Source organism: Aquarana catesbeiana, linkage group LG01 (assembly GCF_042186555.1).
Source record: "Aquarana catesbeiana isolate 2022-GZ linkage group LG01, ASM4218655v1, whole genome shotgun sequence".
NCBI lineage: Eukaryota > Metazoa > Chordata > Amphibia > Anura > Ranidae > Aquarana > Aquarana catesbeiana.
Window position 1 is genome coordinate 865628232 of NC_133324.1, and position 23402 is coordinate 865651633.

Here is a 23402-nt window from a genome sequence, read left to right on the forward strand (position 1 = left end):
TTCAGCACCAAGCGCAGTAGCAGGAGGTGAATGTCCAGCCATACCATACCCTCCAGCAGCGTGTAGCACTGGCAGTGTAAATCACGCTGGGTATTGAGACCACATGGTGCCAGTGGCAGGTGACGTCACGTCTGGCGAAAGGGGCGTGTACTTCCGGGTTCGCGGCTTCCGGTTCCGGCCGCGAGTCATGAAAAGGAGCCAGGCATGGGCTGGAGAGAGCCACACATGCTGTAGAGACAGCAAAGGCTTCGGTGGTGACACCATAATGTCGGACGCAGAAGGAGGGGACCAGACTGCTCCAGCAGAGACCAGCTCTAGTCATGTTAAGGTAAGGGAAACCTAGGATGGAATTCCCCTGGCCTGAACCCACCCCCCAAGGAAGTGCATGGATAAAGGGGGGTAGGTAAAGGTCCCTCTGGTGTCAGAGGGAGGTTCATGGGGCCCCTGGAGAGGTAAGCCCACATGAAAACTCTGTGCACCTGCAGTTTTGCAGGAAAGGATTATGGTAGTGTTAATACTGTGGGGTTTTCTTTTTTATGTCTTTTCAGAAAACCGACAAAACCAGGCCCCCTCAACTCAAAGAGGAGGTGCCCTTCTTGTAAAAATACACTTAAAGATTCTTGGGGGATAGCATTATGTAAGGAATGTATTAACAAACTAGTACAGGAACATTCCACTGAGCAGGGCAGTGATTTAGCGGCATCTGTTAAGGAATTTTCCAGTACCTTTTGAATCCTTTAAGACCTTCTTTGAAGTGTTTCAGATCCCACAGCTGCAGACTGCTCCTCCTTCAGTACAAGCGACACTACCCTCCACTAGTGCAGGCCCTTCAGTAGCCCTTAGGGAGGAGGCAGAAGAGGAGCCTGACAGTGCAGCATCTGGCTCCCAAGAATCAGAGGGTGAAGTCCTGGAAGGGGATTCCAGAAAACCCTCCCGATACAAACTCTCATTAGAAGAGGTCGACCATCTTCTGGGAGCTATTCATACCACATTAGGTATACAAACTGAAAATAAACCTTTATCCCTTCATGATCAAATGTATGAGGGTTTAGGAGAACAGGAAAAAACATTTTCCTGTTCATGAAGTTATAATGGAGGCAATTAAGAAAGAATGGCAGAAACCAGAAAGAGCCATTCTTTTCTAAACCCTTAAAAAGACGGTTTCCATTTTCAGATGACGAATCATCAGTATGGAACAAACCCCAAAGCTAGATGCAGCCTTCTTACAGGTTTCGAGGCACACGGATTTAGCTTTTGAGGATATGGGGGTCTTATCTGAAGCAATGGACTTAAAGTCATGGGACTCCACAGTGGGAAGCCTAAAGCCAGCCATGGCAGTCACGGAAGTGGCCAGAAATGTAGAGTTCTGATTGAACCAGATTCAGGCACACATCAAGGAAGGAACTGCAAAGGAGTAGGTTTTATCCTATTCTCCCACTCTTCTGTGAGGTATCGCGGATGCATCAGCAGAGCTGGTATGCATGGCAGCCAGTCTTCATGGGCATTTTTTTTTTAATTTGGAGGAGGGGCCTTTTCAGCCAAGCACGCCCTACAGCCTGCATACCTAGGCTGGTAAGCATCGGCTCTAGCCAACTCTATAAGAAGGGCCCTATGGCTAAAGACATGGCAGGGTGACTGTGCATCTAAAGCCAAACTTTGCGGGAACCCTTTTCCAGGGGACCTGCTGTTTGGGCCGGGGTTAGAGAAAGTGCTGGACCGTACAGCAGACAAAGTAAGCGTTCCCGCTGAAACGTAAAGCAACCTGAATTCAGCCACACCAGAATAAAGGGAAGCAAAGAGGGGACACAAAATCATGTTTTTCAGCACCCAAGGCGGAGAACCAGAAAAGACCTTGGGTCCAGAGAGGGAAAGGCAAGGGAAGAGCGATTTTTCTTCCTCCTGAGCAAACCAGAAATAAACAATGACAAAGTAGTCTCAGTGGGAGGTTGACTGGGTGCCTTCATCTCGCAAGGGGAAAGGATATCCTCCAATCTGTTTTATTTTGAGAACAGTAAGAGATGGGTATTACCTAGAGTTCTCAATCACCCCAAGCAGGGTTTACAACACCAAGCTTCCAAAGAACGGAGAAAAGGCCAGAGGGTTAATGAGTTCCATAAAGGATCTCAGGAAACAAGGTGTAATCATCAAGGTACCAAAGGAAGAAAGAGGGCAGGGCTTCTACTCCCATATATTTGAAGTACAAAAACCCTTGGGAAAGGTCAGACCAATCCTCAGCCTCAAACCCTTAAATCTATCCATAACTTACAAAAGATTTAGAATGGATTCCATGTACTCAGTGAAGGCTCTGTTACCACCAAACTGTTATATGGTTTCCCTAGATTTAAAAGATGCGTACCTTCACATACTGATACACCAAAGTTGTCAGTTTCTAAGGTTGGCAAAAGAAACCTTACAACTTCAATTCCGAGCTCTACCCTTTGGCCTCTCTTCCTCACCCAGAATTTTTACAAAAATTCTCTGACACCATTACGACTAAAAGGCATATCCATCATTTAAACGACCTTCTCCTTTTTGCAGAATCTCCCAGGAGATTGCTAGAAAACCTCAAATACACAGACTTTCTTGGAAAGTCTAGGTTGGTTGAGAAGTGTAGAAAAATCCAATCTACAACCCACGCAATAAAGTATTTGGGATATATAATAGATTCAACAAAGAATATTCCTACCCAAGGAGAAGATAGAAAAAATTCAAAAAGAAATAAAAACAATACAGGCCAATCTACCATGTTCAGTAAGAAAAATCATGTTAACGCTGGGGTTGCTAACATCTGCAATCCCAGCGGTACAATGGGCAAGCCTACATTTTTCGGCCACTGCAGATGTTCCTATTAAGGATATGGGATCACAAGCAGGAATCACTGGATACACAGGTATTAATACCAGCAAGGGTAAAAAAGACCCTATGGTGGTGAAGAGCAGAAAATATAAACAAAGGAAGGCTATGGATCCTACCAATTTCCCGAATCCTAACCACAGACTCAAATGGCATAGGATGGGTAGCACATTTAGACTCCCAAATAACACAAGGGACTTGGGAGAAGGAGAAGAGGATAAGGTCGTCTAGTTGGAAAGGGTTGAAGGCAGTATGGTTTGCGCTTCAGTCCTTCCACAGAGAGTTGAAAGGACATCGTGTACAGGTCAAGTCCTACAACTCATCGGTAATCTCCTACATAAACAGACAAGGGGGAACCAGAAGCGGAGCCCTGTGGTCTTTAGCAAAGGAAATCTTGAACTGGGGGGGGAAACGTACTCTTTATCAGCAGTCCACTTAAAAGGGGATTTAAACAAAGTGGCAGATTTCCTCAGGAGGAAGAAAGTGAGATAAGGCGATTGGGTACTAAAACAAGAGGTATTTGAGCAAAATACAAAAATTTGGGGAACACCTCCGGTGGACTTATTTGCTTTTGAGAGAAAGCAAGAAAGTTCTAGTGTTCTCCCTGAGAAGATGGAGCGCTCTTGGTAGATGCATTAGCACAAAAGTGGACGTTCAAAAAATGTTATGCCTTTCCCCCACCAGTACTACTACCAGCGGTAATAAGAAAATTGCGTACAGAGAACACATCACTGATTCGCCATAGCACCTCACTGGCCCAGGAGACCGTGGTTCTCTATGCTCAAAGAACTCGCCATAGAGCCCCCCTGGTTGTTACCAATCCAGGAAGATTTACTCTCCCAGGGCCCAGTGTACTGTCCGCAGGTGGAAAGGTGGAATTTAGCCGCCTGGTATCTGAGGAGCAGCTGCTAAAAGCAAAAGGGTTCTCAAGCCGTTTAATAGAGACACTGCTGAAAAGCAGGAAGATTGAGACATGTAATATCTACCAAAGAGTATGGAAATGTTTTAGCAGATGGTGCACAGAAAACAACTTCAAAGCACAACGCTCAGTGGCAGTCTTAGTCCTTTATCTACACCACTCTGTAGAAACTCTAAGTCTCAGTACATTAAAGAGTCAAGTGTCAGCACTGTCGGTTTACCAGGAAAGAAGTTTAGCATCAAATCCATTGATAATCAGACTCTTTAAATCTGTGAACAGGCAGAGTACAGCCTTTCCAAAATGGGACCTGTCATTAGTGTTGGAAACTATGACCGCAGAACCCTTTGAACCATTAAATTGCAGCCTGAAGATGCTGACACTTAAAGCAATCTTCTTGGTAGCAATCACTACAGCCAAGAGGGTCTGTGAGATAGAAGCCCTATCAATTAGACCCCCCCTTTTGTCAGATTTTCCCAGGTCGCATAGTCTTTAAAATGGATCCGGGATTTCTGCCTAAAGTGCCCTTGAAATTTCACAGAGGCCAAGACATTGTGTTACCATCATTTTGTCCAAATCCTTCGAAAGAACAAGAAATAAAATTTCATAATTTAGACGTCAGGAGATGCGTCTTACATTATTTAGAGGTAACAAAAACACTAAGAGCCCTTTCACACCGAGCCGCCTATAGTGTCGGCGGTAAAACGCCGCTATTTTTAGCTGCGTTTTACCGTTGGATTAACAGCGCATTTCGGCCGCTAGCGAGGCGCTTTTACCCCCCCCCCACTAGCGGCCGAGAGGGTTAAAACCGCCCGCAATGCGCCGCCATAGCGGCGTTCTGCCGGCGGTATCCCAGCGCTGCCCCATTGATTTCAATGGGGAGCAGCGGTGGAGGAGCGGTAAACACACCTCTCCTTCACCGCTCCAAAGAAGCTGCTGGCAGGACTTTTCCTGACGTCCTGCCAGCGCAGCGCTCCGGTGTGAAAGCCCGAGGGCTTTCACTCTGGAGACACTGCTGCAGCTGTTTGAGGGCGGATTGCAGGTGCTATTTTTAACGCTATAGAGCCTGCAAAATGCCCCCGGTGTGAAAGGGGTCTTAGACTGATTCTTTATTTATTTTAATTTCTGGAGCTAGGCAAGGGCTTAGGGCTTCAAGAAACACCATAGCCAGATGGCTAAGAGACGCCATTGAACAGGTATACAAGTTAGGAGGCATGCAGATTCCAGAGGGTATCGGGGCACACTCCACAAGGTCAATGGCAGTGTCACAGGCAGAGAGAGCTGGAGCAATGCTGGAACAGATTTGTAAAACGGCAACCTGGTCCAGCTTTGCCACTTTTGTAAGACACTATAGAGTGGACCTGTGGTCAGCCAAAGATCAGACCATTGGACGCAAGGTCTTACAAGCTGTGGTCCCGCCCTAGCGGTAAGTGCTCGGATATCCTCTCAGGTGGCTGTCCTGAAAGATGTTTAGGGGAAAAACAAAGTTACTTACTGGTAAGTCTTTCCCGGAGTCTTTTAGGACAGGTACCCACCCAAATGTATATTAAGACAGGAAATGTGATATAGTTGACTGTGTATCATATGTTCTTGTATCTCCCCAGCGGACTGGAGGTGCTCTTTAAAGAACTGAGGAGCCAGCAGGGGAGGAGGAAATTTATAGAAGGCTGGCGTGGTGTTTCCTACAGAGGGGAGGAGCCAAGGTCTCTCAGGTGGCTATCCTGAAAGACTTCAGGAAAGAACGTTACCAGTAAGTAACTAACTTTGTGGGGTTTTTTTGGGGGGGGGGGTTTTTTGTTTTTGTTTTTTGCATTCCTAAATATTCCACTTATCGTATGCAGAGTGCCCTAGTTGCTATAATTACAAGCGTGCAGATTGCCCTCAAAGTCTATTCATGTGATTGCCTCTCTGTTTTCCCAGAAGCTCTTCTCATACTTAAATTCTGCCCCTAATCATGCGACTACTAGACAGACCCTACCATTTAGCATATCTGTATGGGGAGGAGCTAGTGTCCAATGAAGTTTACAAACTCGGGTACAAAAAAGTCACTTCCAACGCTAATAGGTCTTCCAAGGTGTGGAGTAACAGATGTCAAATAAAATGGTGGTGTGAAAGGTGTATATATGGTATCCAAAACTGGGTGGATGCTGCCTAACTCAGATGGGGTAATCTGAAAGGAACTACAAGAAAAACAGAAATAGAAGACACACACCCCTAGTGCATTACCAAAGATAATTTTAATAAAAATGTTTTATATGAAAGTGGGTACTCACAAAATGCAACTGACCAAAGGTCATAAAAACAATGCATGGACATGCACAGAACACGGGGTACAGCTAACGTGTTTCAGGGGCTCACCCCCTTCCTCAGAGCTAGGATGAGGAAGGCGGTGCGCCCCCGGAAGGCATTGGCTGTACCCTGTGTTCTGTGCATGTCCATTCATTGTTTTTATGGCCTTTTGTCAGTTGCATTTTGTGAGTACTTCAATTTCTGTTTTTCTTGGATTTTACAAACTCCCTTTATATCTGTCGTCATAAAGATCATTATTTAATTTTTTTTTCTCAAGTAAATTGTAGTTCCACCTTAAAGTGATTGTAAACTCAGTATAACCGCTTTTACATACAGGTAAGCCTATAATAAGGCTTACCTGTAGGTACCGTGAATTTCACTGTACCCGCATGTGCCGATGTCATGGGCACATGCGCACTGAAGAAACGGCTCGCTCATGCCATTTCTTCAGCTGCTGAACCGGTTCCGGAGGCTCCTGCATGAATGCGTGGGAGTGATGTCATTGCGGCTCTGGCCAATCACAGCGCCGGAGCCTGCGAACCCAGGAATAACTCTGGGACGACATGTCGCCTGTCACAGCGCTGTACCGGGACTGCTGCAACAGCATTGTTCTAAGGGTTGACACTTTAGTGAGTAAATTGCACAGTTTAATTTGGATGTTAGAGAGGGGAGAACAAGGTGTTATAGCCTGGACCTAAAGTTAATTTGTAGCCCTCACTAAATGCAAAAAAAAAAAAAAAAAATGGGTGCATTTTGCATTTTGAACGATCAGTTTATATAGGATGCTGTAACATTTTGAATCTCTTGTCTGAAAAATGAATTAACTACTTGACCACTGGGCACTAAAACCCCCTTCCTCACCAGACCAATTTTCAGCTTTCAGTGCTCACACTTTGAATGACAATTACTGTCATGCAACCCTGTACCCATATGAATTTTTTTTTTTCATACAAATAGAGCTTTCTTTTTGTAGTATTTAATCACGTGGGGTTTTTATTAATTGTGTTTAAAATGAAAGTCTGAAAATGCTGTAAAAAAAAAAAAAAAAAAAAGTTATAAAATTTTGCAAATTACTAATCTTTCATAATAAATGTTGGCCAAATTTTATACTGCTACATATCTTTGGTAAAAAAAAAAAAAAAAATCCAAATCGGTGTACATTACTTGGTCTGTGTGAAAGTTAGTCTACAAGCTATGGTGCCACTCATTGAAAATTGATCACCCAGTATACTGCGTGTGTGTATATATATCTAATTTCTTGAGGCCCTAACAAGCCAGGACAGTACAAATACACCCCCCCCCCCCCCCCAAATTACCCTTTTTGGATAGGTAGACATTCAAATTTTGGAAAGTTATTTGGAAAGAAGCATGGTGAGTTTTTGAAGTTGTAATTTTTTTTTTCCCCACAATTCTTTGCAAAATCAAGTTTATTTTATTTCTTTTACAAAAGTGTCATTATCAGGTTATTTCTCACACAGCATATGCATACCCTGTTTCCCCAAAAATAAGACCTAGCGTGCTTGTCGGTGATGGCTGCAATATAAGCCCTACCCCCCAAATAAGCCCTAGTTAAAGTCCTTGTAGGTCTTATTTTTAGGGCATACCGATCGGTATGAGGAGGGGGAAGATGAACTGGACATGTCGGTTTGTTTATAAGTGATCGCTCCGTCATTTGACGGAGTAATCGTGTGGTAAACAGCCGCTGTCAGCGGCCATTTACCGTCATGTTTCCGGGTCCAGAGGGACCTGGTGGTCATGAATATTCCCGGGGGCGCGTGGGAGTAAGATTCTGAGAGGACGTCCATGGAAGCCCTCCCAGAATAAGCCGACCGCGCTGCAGCCGTCTTTTGGCTATGACCCGGCTGGCAATTGGTTAAACATCGTTAACTGACTTAAAGTGTATTTCCACTTTTTGCAGCCAAATTGGGATAACACCTACTTTGTATTTATTTTCATTCACATAGCATAACTTAAAAAAAAAAAAAATACAAAATCTCTGCTTACCATTTTAAAACTTTTTTTTTTTTTTTCTACTAACTCTAGGACTGAAAACACTCCTACTTAAAGCTGGGTTCCACTCAAATTTTTAACTTAATCTTACCCCCCTTCAGTTAATTGCATAGATGTTCAAATGCCACCCGAAAATTTTTTTTATTGCTGTAATTACCTTTATATTGTACTTTATTGTGAAACTTCCTGTCTCTCCTCCCATGGGAGTAGGCGTGTTTATTGCCTTTCCCTGGCTCCTGGGAGCTTAGTGTCAGGCTTCCCAAGATTCAATGCGGAAACAATGATCATGCACATGAACAAGCTGTTAATGAACAGCATTCACCGCATCCAGGAAATCAATGCTTGTGGGCTTCACATGCCCACAAGCAAGATGAAAACGGCCAGCATCACATTTCTTAAGTTATTCTTCAGTACGAAAACAGACAGGTGGAAATATTACACCCAAACTGTGAGTATTATTTTGGGGTTAGCAAAGTGTCTCAATGACCTAAAAAAAAAAAAGATTGGTTGCCGGACTCCCACTTTAATATGAGGTGGGTAAGGAGTTAAAAATTTCCATAATTATCCCTGCCCTTGTCCTGGCAGGTTTCCTTGTATGCAAACTTTGAACACTGCAATAAAGAAGAAGAAAATAGATTTTTATAGGCAGCATTAGAGAACACACTTATGTAAAAAAAAAAAAATCTCATTTTTTTTATTGTATTCAAAATTTTAAGTTTATGTTGCCTGTAACATATGTTAAAAAAAAAAAATCAGTGAACAGATGTTCATTACAATATGAAATTATTTGGCCAGAGTGACACTTTTTTTTTTTTTTTTTTTTACCTTACGCTATTGCTCAAAATCCTATTGATGGGTTTCACAGTAAGCTACTTCCTTAGGAAAGGGGACAGTTTCATTTCAGTCACTTGTTTAATCTCAAAATATAACCTGCACAATATAGTGCGTACAAATATATATTTATAGCCCATATAATAATCATAACATGAAACCTTTCTGACATTTTATACATGTGTACCTGAAGTATAAAATTTAAATAATTTATAATATCTTTAAATGTATAAACCAGTCTGTCTGTGGAGGGGACTATCTCAAAGAATGCAGGCTGTGACAAAGCCCACACATGAGGAAGAAATAGAAAAGCCATTGGCATACAAGGTCTCAGAGGCGGTTCTGACGATCAACTGGGGGAGGTGTAAGCCTCAATAAGAGCAGTAAGGGAATTAACAGCTGCAAATAAGCTGTGGGAAAAGTTGGTAAAGTGTTCTGAATTGTACCTGTTTCCTTAAACGCTGCTCCCCAGAGGATGGAACTACTCAAATGGGCAAGATCACACTCTGAAGAGGAGAAATGAGACCTGCCCTATCCCGCTTCATCCATATGTATTCCTCCACCCCACTGATGGAAATCTGGTGGGTGTAGCCTATGCCCTGCATCATTTCCCCCTTAAACCCCCCCCCACCCCCATTGCAGGGTGGAACACACTTTGGAGGCATGGGGACACCACCACGCACATATCTATCAGCAAGCTGCCCCCACCACCACCACCACCAAACTGCCTGTCTGGGATTGCAAGCATCAACTTAATTTTCTTTCCATGATGGAATCTAAGGTCGGCATCCAGTGGCACAGGGACCACAGGCAAAACAAAATACAACAAAAAACATGAAAACAAATAAATGATGATAGTTCTGATGGCAAGGGAGCTTTCCATATTGTACATACACATATGACAACATTGTTTCCCATATATCATCATCTCGCACACATCAAATACCAAACCAACTATCATTTTGTATACAATAAAAACAATAAAAATTACTATGCAAGTGTGTTCTCCAATGCCTATCCCTATTTCTTTATTGTACATCACAGGACACAGAGTTAGGCTAATATTCATTACCTACTGGGTTATACGCCATCTCTAGGTGAATGGACACTGGTAGACAAAGTTTAGACAGGAAGTGATCCCCTATATAACCCCTCCCATACAGGAAGTACTTCAGTTTTTCTTTTACCAGTGTCTGCAAGATGGATGGGCATGTTTTGTTGAGCTCTCTGAGCTCCAGATCTTTAGTCCCACAAACGGTTCTTAAAGGAATCAAGGGCTGACCGATTGGATCCATTTGACACAGGCTTGTATGTTTAGATAAATGGTACCCAAGCCTCACAAAGAAGATGTAAGGATCCTGTGAGGTTTTGCCTGTAAAGCAACCTCCAGGCGCTGGTCTCTGCGTAGTGGAATCATCAACACTACAGAGCTAAGGCATGCCTTGAGTGCTATACAGGTCCAAGGGAGTGGACCCTAAAACATGAAAAGGGTACCCAGTCCTTGAAGCTCCTCAAGTGACTGCCCTATCAGGGTTCAGTCCGACAATGCCACTACAGTGGCCTATATTAACCACCACGGTGGTTCAGCTCTGAAAGCGGCGAACCACATACTAGCCTGGGCAGAGGGACATGTGTCGGTTCTATCGGCGGTTCATATCCCGGGTGTAGAGAACTGGAGGGCAGATCATCTCAGCCGCCTGCAGATCTGCCCAGGGGAATGGCCCCTACATTCGAGGGTGTTCCTGGAAATTTGCCAGTGTTGGGGATGGCCAGATGTCGATCTATTGGCATCCAGGTTTAACAAGCTACATCAGTTTCTGTCCCGAACAAGGTATCGTAATCGGAGCAGATGCTCTGGTAGTTCCATGGAGTTTGTACTCTCTGGTTTATGCTCCCCCCTCCCCTCCTTCCACATTTGTTGCAAAGGATTCTGAGAGAGGGGTTTCCAGTCATTCTGTTAGCATCAGCCTGGCCCAGAAGGCCCTGGTTCCTGGAGATTGTACTGTCTCTCAAGGTCCTATATCCCACCCCAATTTACAGTCTCTAAATTTGACGCCATGGCTATTGAAGCCAGGGTGCTGAAGGATCATGGCATCTCAGGACCAGTGGTGTCTACCCTAGTGAATGCTAGAAAAGCAGTCACTAGGAAGATTTATCATAAGGTCTGGAAGACTTATATTGCTTGGTGTGAAGCCAGAAAATGGCATCCTCTGAAATACGTGATTGGGAGAATTCTCTCCCTTCTACAGTCGGCTGTGGAAATCAGATTGGCTTTGAGTATAATCAGAGGTCAGATTTCGGCCCTGTCAGTATTCTTCCAAAGACCTTTAGCCTCCAATTTGCTGGTCTAAACCTTTATGCAGGGGGTAACTCATTTGCCCCCCACCCATTAGGTCACCTATGTGTCCTTGGGACTTAAATTGGGTGCTGTCTATGTTACAGAAACAACCATTTGAGCCTATCAAGGAAATTCCATTAGTCTTGCTGTCATGCAAGCTAGCCTTCCTGATGGCCATCACCTGGGCTAGAAGGGTGTCGGAATTGGCCCTTTCATGTAAGGAACCATACCTAATTCTTCACCACGACAAGCTGGTGTTGCGTCCTATTCCATCTTTCTTACCAAACGTGTTGTCGGCCTTTCATTTAAATCTGGACATTGTTTTGCCTTCGTTTTTTTTTTTTTTTCTCTCTCAGCCTCGTTTGGCGGAAGAGACACGACAGCATTCCCTGTATGTCGTCCAGGCAGTCAGTTTATTTGTCTAGATCTGTGGAGATCCGAGGATCAGATTCCTTTTGTTTTACCAGAAGGACCTAAGAAGGGGCAGGCAGCTTCCATCGCCAATTGGGTCCGTCAGTTGGTCATTCAGGCCTATGGTCTGAAATGTAAGGCCCTTTAGGGTGGGAGCTTCCAAGGAGTGTAGGTACCTCCTGGGCTTTTCGCCATCGGGTATCTGTAGCTCAGATTTGTAAGGTTGCTACCTGGTCTACAGTGCATATGATCACAACATTTTATCAGGTGGATGTTTAACCACTTCGCTATCCGCCCATAGTCAAATGATGGCCTGAGATGGGATCTCCCATCCTGGGTGGCCGTCATATGACGTCCTGGGCTTCGCGGCATTGCTTGGGACCCGGTGCGTGTGCCCGGCGGCCGCGTTTGCCGCCGGGCACCCGCGATTGCCCGTTAACCGAACAGGACCGTGGATCTGTGTGTGTAAACAAAAAAAAAAAGTTTGTTTTTTTAAAAAAAAAAAATTGGGATATTTATTATAGCAAAAAGTAAAAAATATAGTGTTTTTTTCAAAATTGACGCTCTTCTTTTGTTTATAGCGCAAAAAATAACCGCAGAGGTGATGAAATACCACCAAAAGAAAGCTCTATTTGTGGGGAAAAAAGGACGTCAATTTTGTTTGGGTACAATGTCACATGACCGCGCAATTGTCGTTTAAAGTGCGACAGCGCTGAAAACTAAAAATTGGTCTGGGAAGGAAGGGGGTGAAAATGCCCTGTATTGAAGCGGTTAAGCCGAGGATTCGGCTTTCGGCCGCAGTGTACTGCTGGCTGTCGTATAAGGTCTGATGGCTATTGTTTGGCAGGGTGTCTCCCTCCACCTCAAGGCTATTGCTCTGGGATGTCTCCAGTAGGTAATGAATATTCGCCTAACTCTGTGTCCTGTGATATACTCAAAGAAAAGGATTTTACAGGTAAGTATGATGAAAAAATCCTATTTCTTTATTGTACATCATGGGACACAGAGCCTAAGTAATAACTTAATGGGTTATGGGCCACCTTCAGGTGTGGACACTGGTATACCCAATACAGGAAGTTTACTCCCCTATATAACCCCTCCTCCTTCCAGGAGCACCTCAGTTTTTTTGGCAGTGTCTAAGGTGTTGGTCTCAGTCTTTGAAGGTTTACTAACGCAGCCTGCCATGATGGGTGAGTTTGGATCTGTCTGTTACAGCAGTATCCTGCAGCGAGGATAAGGTAAAGGAAGAAGCTCAGGAACTGTAAAAAGTCCACCTATGCCTTTTTTTCTTCCAAAAATATAAAAAACATTGTATGCCTTAAGATCTTCACTAGAGGGAGTAAATTACACATACCTTGGTACGTTCCTTCTCAGCAGCTCTGTGTCCAGCTAGACAGCGTGTGTGGTCCCAGCAGCCAAAAGGGGGGTTCTTAATTGAACAGATGACGTTTCCTCTTCTGAGAAAACTAAGTGGGATACAGCAGCAGTTCATAAACAATATATTGTCATGTATAAAGGCTCCTATTAAAACAAGTCACTCCCTGCATAAAAATCTTGCAAAGGGGAAAGCTAGGAGGCAAACATACTACTGCTAATAAAATTCCCCCCTCCCCACCCGGAGAGGTGCTGTGACGCTTCCAATATAAGTATTCCATTGCTATATCAGGCCTGTGAAACTTGCCTTTTATATAAGCCACGATCTCATGGAGGAGATATTGTTGTGCCCTAGCCCTTGTAGTACGTTCAGTCTATGGAAACCGTGTCAGACGGCGTTTGAGCCTCCTCCTGCCGTCAGTCCGCGCGCGGACTAGTGTTAATGAAACAAGAAGGGGGCGGGTATTGGAAAAAGGGGGCGTAGCCTAAAACAGGCGGCGGGACGTAGAGTCCACGTGGAGCACATGGAGCACACAATGAGGGGTGGAAGACGCTGAGGATGCCAATCAGGCTCACACCTAAAGCTTTTTATACAGACGCTCTCATTATTCCAAGGTCTCTATCAGAGCAACTGAAGAGAGGAAGTCTGACACACAAGGACACAGGCGCGCTGGGGCACGTAAGGGATGTATACAGGCATTTCCAGTACAGGAAATACAATAATTAAGCATCAAAAGCTGATCTTTATGGTGGCATTTGTTTGCTAGACTATTGCTCAGCAAGTAGTATATTTGTCTTAAAGTGCCTCTGCTTTTTGTGCTTAGCATTATAACTTCCAGAGCTACCACAAAGGTACCAAAAATTCCACCCCCAGGCACTGGGAACTCCCAGTCATGCTAACACACTGTCATCCTCGCCAGAGATACCAGATATGGCAAGCCAGGGTGAGTCTTTGAAACCTATTGGTAGTGCAACTGCTTCTTACACTTCAGCCCCTGTATACGTGACTGAAGATGCATTTTCCTCTGCCCTGCAGGGCTTAGAAGGAAGATTTGCAGCTTTAATCACATCCTCCATCAAAATGGATAGGAAGCGTGCTAGATCCCCTTCCCCCACCTCAAACCCTTTACCAAGGGAACAGTGGGCACAGGATGAGGTATTACCCTCAGGCGATCACATGGAAAAACAAGCAGATTATTCCTCTGCAGAGGAAACAACAGTTGATGAACCTTTTGCAACCTTGCAAACTGATAGATTGATGGTACTAGCTCTTACAGAGATGGTTAGTTCTACTTTCATGCTACCCCTAACACAGTCAGCTGAAAGTTCGGTTTCTTCCTTGGGTTCTTTAAAACCTTTACAGCCTTTTCATGCGTTTCCGGTCCATGCATTCCTAGAAAAGCTTATTTATGCTGAATGGGATGACCCAGATAAGCATTTTCTCCCTCCAAAGAGATTCTCAGTTCTCTATCCCATGGAGGAGAAATTTACCAAAAGATGGAAGGTACCAGCAGTTGACGCTGTGATTTCCAGTGTGAATAAAAATTTTATTTGTCCAGTAGACAATGCACAAATGCTTAAAGATCCAACAGCTAAAACGTTGGAATTTCTGTTAAAATCCTCTTTTTCCTTGGCAGGGGCCCTTTCTCAGCCTGCAGTTGCTGCAATAGGCATTTGTCAGTCCCTAAAGGACCCGTTCAAAGAGGCCCTTGAGGAGGTCCCTGCACAACAGTTAGTTGGCCGAACTACCAAAGGCGCCATGTTTTACCATAAACGCTATGAAAGACTCTATTCACCAAGCATCCCGCCTTGCGCTTGTGCTAATACACATGCTTAGGACCCTGTGGTTAAAAAAATGGTCAGCCGAAGCACCTTGCAAAAAGCTTCTGACCAGTTTCTCTTTTCATGGGGAACGACTATTTGGGGATGATTTGGATAAATACATCCAAAGGATTTCTAGTGGGAAGAGTACTCTTTTGCCCTTCAAAAGAAAGTATAAACGTCCTTCATTTAAACAGACTTTTTCTCCTGCGCCAGGGGCATCCGCCTCTAGGCAGTGGTGACGGCCTCCGCCGTCAGACTTTAGAGAAAAACCTCAGGGTCAGAACCAGGCACAAAGGAAGACCTGGGGCCGCAAATCTGCAAAGAAGAATACTAAAGCCTCATCATGAGGAGGCGCCCCCCTCACCAGAGAGGGGAGAAGACTTCTGAAATACTCAGAAGTCTGGCAAAAGGATATTCAGGTCAGATGGGTCATCTCCACGGTGTCTCTAGGATACAAACTAGAATTTCGGGAGTTTCCACCGTCCCTTTTCTGAGATCAAATGTTCCCAAAGATCCAGGGAAAAGGAAATCTCTGTTTCAAGCATTAGACCGATTATTGGCTCAGGGGGTGATTATACAGATCCCCACAGAAGAGCAAGGTTTGGGGTTTTTATTTAAACCTGTTTACTGTACCAAAACCAAATGGAGATGTCAGACCCTTTCTAGATCTAAGGAATCTAAATCAATTTCTGAAAATCTGCTTCTTTCGCATGGAGTCAATCAGGTCAGTAGTTTCAATCCTACAGGAAAGAGAACTTTTGGCGTCCCTATATTTCCCGCTCACCAAAGGTTTCTGCGATTCGAAGTAGAACAGCAGCACTTTACAGTTTGTAGCCTTGCCCTTTGGGCTGGCTGCAACACCCCGGGTGTTCACAAAAGTACTGGCTCCACCTCTAGCCAGGTTAAGGGCACAGGGCATAACAGTCTTGGCGTACCTAGACGATCTATTGTTAATAGACCAGTCAGTGGCTCACTTGGAACAAAGTGTACGCATTACAACCAGTTACCTGGAAAGTCTGGGTTGGATTCTCAACCTAGAGAATTCTTCCTTAAAACCGCTAAAAAAGCTGGAGTATTTGGGCCTGATCATAGACCCATCCCAGAAAAAGGTGTTCTTGCCTCCGGCAAAGATCAGCTCCGTACGAGAGCTGGTGCGGCTGGTCAGGTCGAAAAGAAATTCCTCAATTTGCCTTTGCATGAGGTTGTTAGGAAAGATGGTGGCTTCATTCGAAGAAGTCCCCTATGCTCAGTTCCATTCAAGACTGTTGCAAAACAGTATCCTGTCTGCTTGGAACAAAACGACCCAAGCTTTGGACTTGCCAATGCAGCTGTCCCCAAGAGTGTCCCTAAGCCTCAGTTGGTTACTAACCCAGAATCTACTGAAAGGAAAATCCTTCAGACCAATTATCTGGAAAGTAGTAACGACAGATGCCAGCCTTTCAGGCTGGGGAGCAGTACTAGAAGACGACTGTCCAGGGATAGTGGTCAAAGACCGAAAGAGCCTTGCCCATCAACATCCTAGAGATACGGGCAGTGCGTCTGGCTTTAAAAGCCTGGACTTCCAGGTTAAGGGGTTGTCCTGTCAGGATCCACTACGACATTGCCACGGCTGTGGCCTATATCAATCATCAAGGGGGCACCAAGAGTCTCTCAGCGCAGAGAGGGGTGAACCATATTCTAACTTGGGCAGAAAGGAATATTCCGTGCCTATCAGCAGTGTTCATTCCGGGAGTAGAGAATTCGCAGGGGGACTACTTAAGTCGCCAGCAGTTATTCCCAGAGGAATGGTCTCTTAACTCCGACATTTTTCGGGCTGTTTGCCAAAGATGGGGGACTCTGGACCTAGATCTTCTAGCCTCCAGATTCAACATGAAGTTGGTCAACTTTGTGTCTAGGACAAGGGATCCACTCGCATGCGGGACAGATGCATTGGTGACTCCGTGGGATCAGTTTTCACTGATCTATGCATTCCCCCCTATTCAGTTGCTATCACGACATCTTTGCAGAATCAAGCTGGAAAGAAAGCTGATAATTCTGGTAGCACCAGCATGGCCCAGAAGGTCATGTATGCAGAAATCGTAAAGATGGCAATAGAGGATCCATGGTCCCTTCCACTAAGGCCAGACCTGCTCTCACAGGGGCCGATATTCCATCCTACTTTACGAACGCTAAATTTAACGGCCTATCTATTGAAACCCACATTCTGAAGAAACGTGGGCTTTCCGGGTCAGTTTTCTCTACTTTGATTAATACAAGGAAACCAGCTTCCAGAACTATATATTATAGAGTCTGGAAGGCTTATGTTTCCTGGTGTGAATCCAAGGGTTGGCACCCTCGGAGATATATCATAAGCAGAATTCTTGCTTTTCTACAATTAGGTGTAGAGATGAAGTTGGCCTTATTATTAAGGGCCAAGTCTCAGCCTTATCGATCTTATTTCAGAGACCGCTTGCTACGCATTCTTTATTCCGGGGTTTTATGCAAGGGGTGATGCGTATTAATCTGCCAGTTAAATCACGTTTGAGCCCTTGGGACTTTAGTTTTGTTAGTGTTACAAAAACAGCCATTTGAACAGATACAGCATATTCCCTTAGTCCTTCTGACAAGGAAGCTGGTGTTCTTGGTTGCTATATCCTCAGCAAGGAGGGTTTCAGAATTGGCTGCTCTTTCTTGTAAAGAGCCATATTTGATTATACATGAGGACAGGCTGGTGTTGCGACCTTGTCCAGATTTTTTGCCAAAGGTGGTCTCAGGTTTTCACCTGAACCAAGATATCCTGCCATCGTTTTTTCCAAAACCATGTTCCGGGGAAGAAAAGTCACTACATTGTTTTGATGTGGTGAGAACAGTGAAAATCTATTTAAAGGCAACTGCTCAGATTCGTAAGACTTATGTCTTATTTATTCTGCCAGAGGGCCCTAAGAAAGAACTGGCGGCGTCGAAATCCACTGTCGCTAAGTGGACTCGGCAAGTGATAATTCAAACTTATGATTGAAGGGGTAAGATTCCCCTTTTTCAAGTTAAGGCGCACTCTACCAGATCGGTTAGTGCTTCTTGGGCAGTGTATCACCAGGCCTCCCTGGCTCAGATTTGCAATGCCGCAACTTGGTCTTCAGTAAATACATTCACAAAATGTTATCAGGTGGATGTAAGGAGGTATGAGGATATTGCCTTCAGGCACAGTGTGCTGCAGGCAGCAGTGTAAGTCCTCAGGTCTGGGGGTGCCCTACGTGTTGTCTCTCCTTCCCCTCAAATAGCAGTGCAAAGTGGATTTGCTTTTCGTAAATGACACCCAGTGTGACATAAAATATTGCAAAAAAAAACCCCGCCATTTTATTCTCTAGGGTCTCTGCTAAAAAAATATAATGTTTGGGAGTTTGAAGTAATTTTCTAGCAAAAATACTGATTTTAACTTGTAAGCAACAAGTGTCAGAAAAAGGTTTAGTCTTTAAGTGGTTAAACTGACCTAATTTACAGACGGAAGTTCTCTTTTATTCAAACAGATACTTTGTATCTCTTCTCTATCTCTCAGGGCTCATGCACACAGGATGTTTTTACAGCTGCTAGGGGCATTTGACATTTGTTTTTTTTGTTTTTTTTTTTATTGTCAAAAGAAGTTTATTGAGTATACAATGTTATAAAGATACATAAAGTAAGTTTACAAGGATCTATAAAGTAAGCTCATTGTTTTACAGTAGGGTTTATATAGGTAAATATCATGAAATTTCAAATATTAAACATTGGGTTCACGTAAACCTAAATTAAAGATATATATCATTTCCTTAGTTACTTTTGTAGGTATTTAAATGATTTATACCTACTATACATATTGTTTACAAGTAGAGTGTATATAGGTCAAATAAATTCTGATAATGAGCTTTAATCGTAAGGTGGAGAAAAGGAAAGAGAAAGAAGAAAAAGGGTTGAAAGGTAGAGGTATGGTCCACAAGGTTGTCCCGCTCGTCAGTTTATTATTCTTTTTAGTTTGCTTTGAAGCCTTAGAATGGGTGTCTCTGTAAGTCATTTAATCTGTTACCATGGCAACAGGACAGAGTCATTGAAGTTTGACAGGAACTGTTGTTTTATCCAAGGATGCCAAAGTTTTTCAAATTTTGGAATTTGATTTTGATCGATGGCTACCATCTTAGCATGGGACATTGTATTATTCATTCTGTGAATTGTTTCTGCTAGTACCAATGTAGGAGATTTCCATGCCTTGGCCACTGTTTGTTTTGCGACATTTGTTTTTTTTTTTTTAACTGCCTCCAAAAGCCCCTACATGTTAGCCTATGTGTCCATGCACACATAAACTGTCAGAGGCGTTTGGAGGCATAAGTGTTTAGTGGCGGTAAAAAAAAAAAAAAAAAAACAGCCAGTCTGTGCTTCCTGGAGCAGTAAAAATATGCTGTAAAAACAAAAACGCGCCAAGCCACGTTTAATGGTTTTAGTTTTTACATTTTATAGAGTGTTTAAAAAAAAAAAAAAAAAAAAACACGCAAAAACGCTAATGTAAAAACCTGGCTAAACATGAAAAAATGGGTGTTTATAGCACTGCTGTTTTTAAACGTCCTGTGTGCATGAGCCCTCAGCGCTGAGGAATGTTGATAAACATTTGCAGGCTTTTTTTTTTATTATATTTTTAAAAGCTCGGTTATGCACTTTTTACTTAGAATTGGAAATGGCTGATTAGGATTGTGAGGGGGGTTGAATCGAGATCATGTTTTTTTAACGATTAATTGTGCAGCTCTAGTTTTGGATAGCGTGAAGAGGAATTGGAACACCTTTCAGGTTTTTTTTTTGCTGCCTGTGACACCATTAGGGAAATTCACGCTCTCTATTTGTCCTGTGTACTGTTATCACCAAAAGTAAAAGCATCCCAAATCTGGGTTGTCCCCAGAACAGTAATCGTGGAATAATTTTCCAAACAGAATATTAGTTTTGGTGACCTCCCAGCATTCCCTCACTTTTTTTCTCTCACTTCCTGTTTTGACTGTGGGACATGAATTGAAGGGTAATCTCCCCAATGGGGCATAGAAAAAACGTCTCTCTGCCACACATCGCCACTTGCCGCTGCTACAACCACCAGGTTGGACCTCCTGGCCTGGACCTCCTGTTGGAGCACTCATCTCCACTGCTCCCACACTGCCATCACCCCCCTGGGACACCGCTACCCTCATAGGGATCGGATGCACACAGTTTGGGACAGCATACAGGACCAGTGCACTTGCTCACCAGGCTGGACCTCAAGAAATACAAACCCCCCCCCCTCTGGAGACCTGCAGTCTCCTTCCTGCAAGGGCCTTCTTTCGGCCCTCTCCAGATTGGAGCATACTTAGAATTACTCTTTTCTACAGTGGCTCTGTGGCGCCCTCTGCTGGGGAGCTCTCTCTCAGGCCGCCACGCCGGGTTTTGGGTGTCACAGGCCTGACGTGGACTGGGGGCGAACAATTCGTGGAGGTCCAGTGGTGTGTCTTTTTATCCCCCCAACCAACCATACCCCCCCCTTCTCTTTTGAGTGCTTCATTGGATACAAAGCAGTAACACATGCCCTCCAAGCAACATAATATGACATACCTCTGTGCTTGCGGATCCCTATCAGACACCCCTGAGGAAGAGTTTTATCTCGAAACGCGTCGGGTACTCTCTGGGTGTGTGCTCCATACACACCTGGAGTCCCATGATTGTGGATCTTTTTGCATGTTGTATTGCCATGTTTCTATGTTTATAACTTGTATCCTGTACCTCATGCCTCATCTATTGTACCCCCTATTTACCCGCATCCTTACCCCAATAAACACCCAAACTTTTGCAATCATACCTACATCTATTACACTCTTTATTATACTCTATTACTTATGAGTAGGTGTCCCCTTTAAAGTCCCCTAAGAGGATCAAATTTCCATTTCTCCCTGAAAATTTGGGATGTGGGTCCACCTTACTCAATAGACCAACATCGCACCGCCACCCCATATTTGACAATGGGGCATAGATGCCAAAAAAACTGACGGGTTATAACCCTACCTTACTCTAAAGGCAAAAAATATATATATTTTTTTTTCATTTTGGATAAAGTACAACTAAAGACTTTATTTTTTTTAAAGTTTTGGATAAGGTGGAGAGGGATTAAAACATCTGTCAGGTTTTTATTGTTTTCTGGGCCCCTGCTAGGGAGATTAACACCCCCCACCCCATTTGTCCTGTTTACCATTATCATTGAAAGTGAAAGTAAAGAAAATCCAACATTTTGGATTGCCCCCAGAAAGTAAATAAGAGGGGAAATTTTCCAATGGGGACACTGGTTCTGGGGGTTCCCTCTCGCTTCCTATCTATGGGACATGAAATTAAGGGAAATCTCCCCAATGGGGCACAGCTGGCCAAAAAAGCCTGATGGGTTATAACCCTTCCTTACTCAAAATTTCAAATCCTGAGCTACTAGCCAGGATAAATAAAATGATTGGCTACTAATAGGTACTGTACAATACTGCCTCAAGTAAATATGTGCTGTGTACCGAGTGCAGAGTTGAGGGGTGCGCTATGTACCAAGTGCAGGGTTGAGGGGTGCGCTGTGTACTACCAAGTTCTCTCCCCGTACAGAGCTCACCCCGCCTTCTCCCATTCCAGTACAGAGCTCTGTTCCCCACACATCCTTTGAAAAAAATGGGACTGCTGCAAAACCTGCCCCCCGTCAGCAGTCTGCATGGATAAGAAGGAGCTTCTGCGGTGGAGCTGGCAGGATCCTCCTCTCCTCCTTGCAAGGCACATTTATGTGGCTGCACAGTGTGCATCGGGCCAGAGGCTCGCCCTCCTCCACCCCCTAGCTGACCGGACCCCCCCCCCCCCCCTCCCCGAGCCGTGCTGGAAGACTTGCCCTTTGGTTATTTCCACTCTCCTAATGCGAGCAGGCGAGTGTAAATTTTGAGGGCTGTTAAAAGTTACAAATGAAGTAAATTCAATAACAAAAGAGACATGCCCGCAGAAAGTAATTGCACAGCTTTTGAAATTTTGAGAGATAGACACAGAAAAGCAAAGGTCTACATCAGTGGTCTCCAAACTGCGGCCCTTTGCTTGCTCTTATCTGGTTTTTGGGGCAATATTTCATCTTTGACACAAACAATGGGACACAATTCCTCCTAATGACACTAACAATGGGGCACAGTTCCTCCCAATGATGGGGCACAATTCTTTATATATATATATAAATATAATGTCACACAGTATCTCACAAAAGTGAGTACTCCCCTCACATTTTTGTAAATATTTTATTATGTCTTTTCATGTGACAAAACTGAAGAAATTACACTTTGCTACAATGTAAAGTAGTGAATGTACAGCTTGTATAACTGTGTAAATTTGCTGTCTTCTCAAAATAACCCAACACACAGCCATTAATGTCTAAACCGCTTGCAACAAAAGTGAGTACACCCCCAAGTGAAAATATCCAAATTGGGCCCAAGTGTCAATATTTTGTGTGGCCACCATTATTTTCCAGCACTGCCTTAACCCCCTTGGGCATGGAGTTCACCATAGCTTCACAGGTTGCCACTGGAGTCCTCTTCCACTCCTCCATGATGACATCATGGCATTGGTGGATATTAGAGACCTTGCGTTCTTCCACCTTCCATTTGAGGATGTCCCATAGATGCTCAATAGTGTTTAGGTCTGGAGACATGTTTGGCCAGTCCATCAACCTTTACCTTGGGCTTCTTTAGCAAGGCAGTGGTTGTCTTATATATTTATATATATATATACACCCATCTCACATACAGAGAGATATCAGGACCTTAAAGGATGTGAAAGTTGTTTACTGAGGTGAGCACATACACAATATTCGAATAAAAACTTTATTTTTATTGTACAAATGTTTTAAAACATAATTGAAGTATAAAATCATCCCACAGGGTATACAAACATAATTTTTATCACAGCGGCTAAATACTACAGCTTGAAAATTTTGGTATAAGGCCGATTCCCACTTCGTTTCGTGCATGTATTTCATTGCGTTTCCCAGAGTGTCTCTTGGGGTTATTTACTAAAGGCAAATCCACTTTGCACTACAAGTGCACTTGAAAGTGCAGTCGCTGTAGATCCGATGGGGACATGCAAGGAAAATAAATAGCATTTTGGCTTGCACATGACTGGATGATAAAATCAGCAGAGCTTCCCCTCCTTTCAGATCTACCCCTCAGCGAGTGCACTTTCAGTGCAATTTCAAGTTCACTTTGCACTTGTAGTGCGAAGTGGATTTGCCTTTCGTAAATAACCTCCTCTGCCTCTTCAGGGAATTTTTTGCATCTATGGAATCATCAAATGTCAGAAGAAACATTATGATACATTCATGTATCGTGTAGGTGTTGGTTTGATGGGACACAATTTTTCTCGCTGACCCCAGAGATGGGGCATTGTTTACTCCCACTAATGCTGGGACATTTTTCTACTTCTAGTGGCCACGGTCTGGCCCCCATATAATCGGAAGGACAGTAAACTGGCCTTTCGTCTAGAAAGTTTGGAGACCCCTGGTATACATAGTTGCTTTGAGACATCCTTTCTGTTACTCAG

At 43.8% G+C, this 23402-nt stretch overlaps 1 protein-coding gene across 2 annotated transcripts in view; it reads left to right on the forward strand.

Annotated features, from left to right (window-relative positions):
• The window catches only part of LCORL (ligand dependent nuclear receptor corepressor like), a 162104-nt gene that overhangs the window by 103672 nt on the left and 35030 nt on the right, over window positions 1-23402 (forward strand). The window lies entirely within an intron of this gene.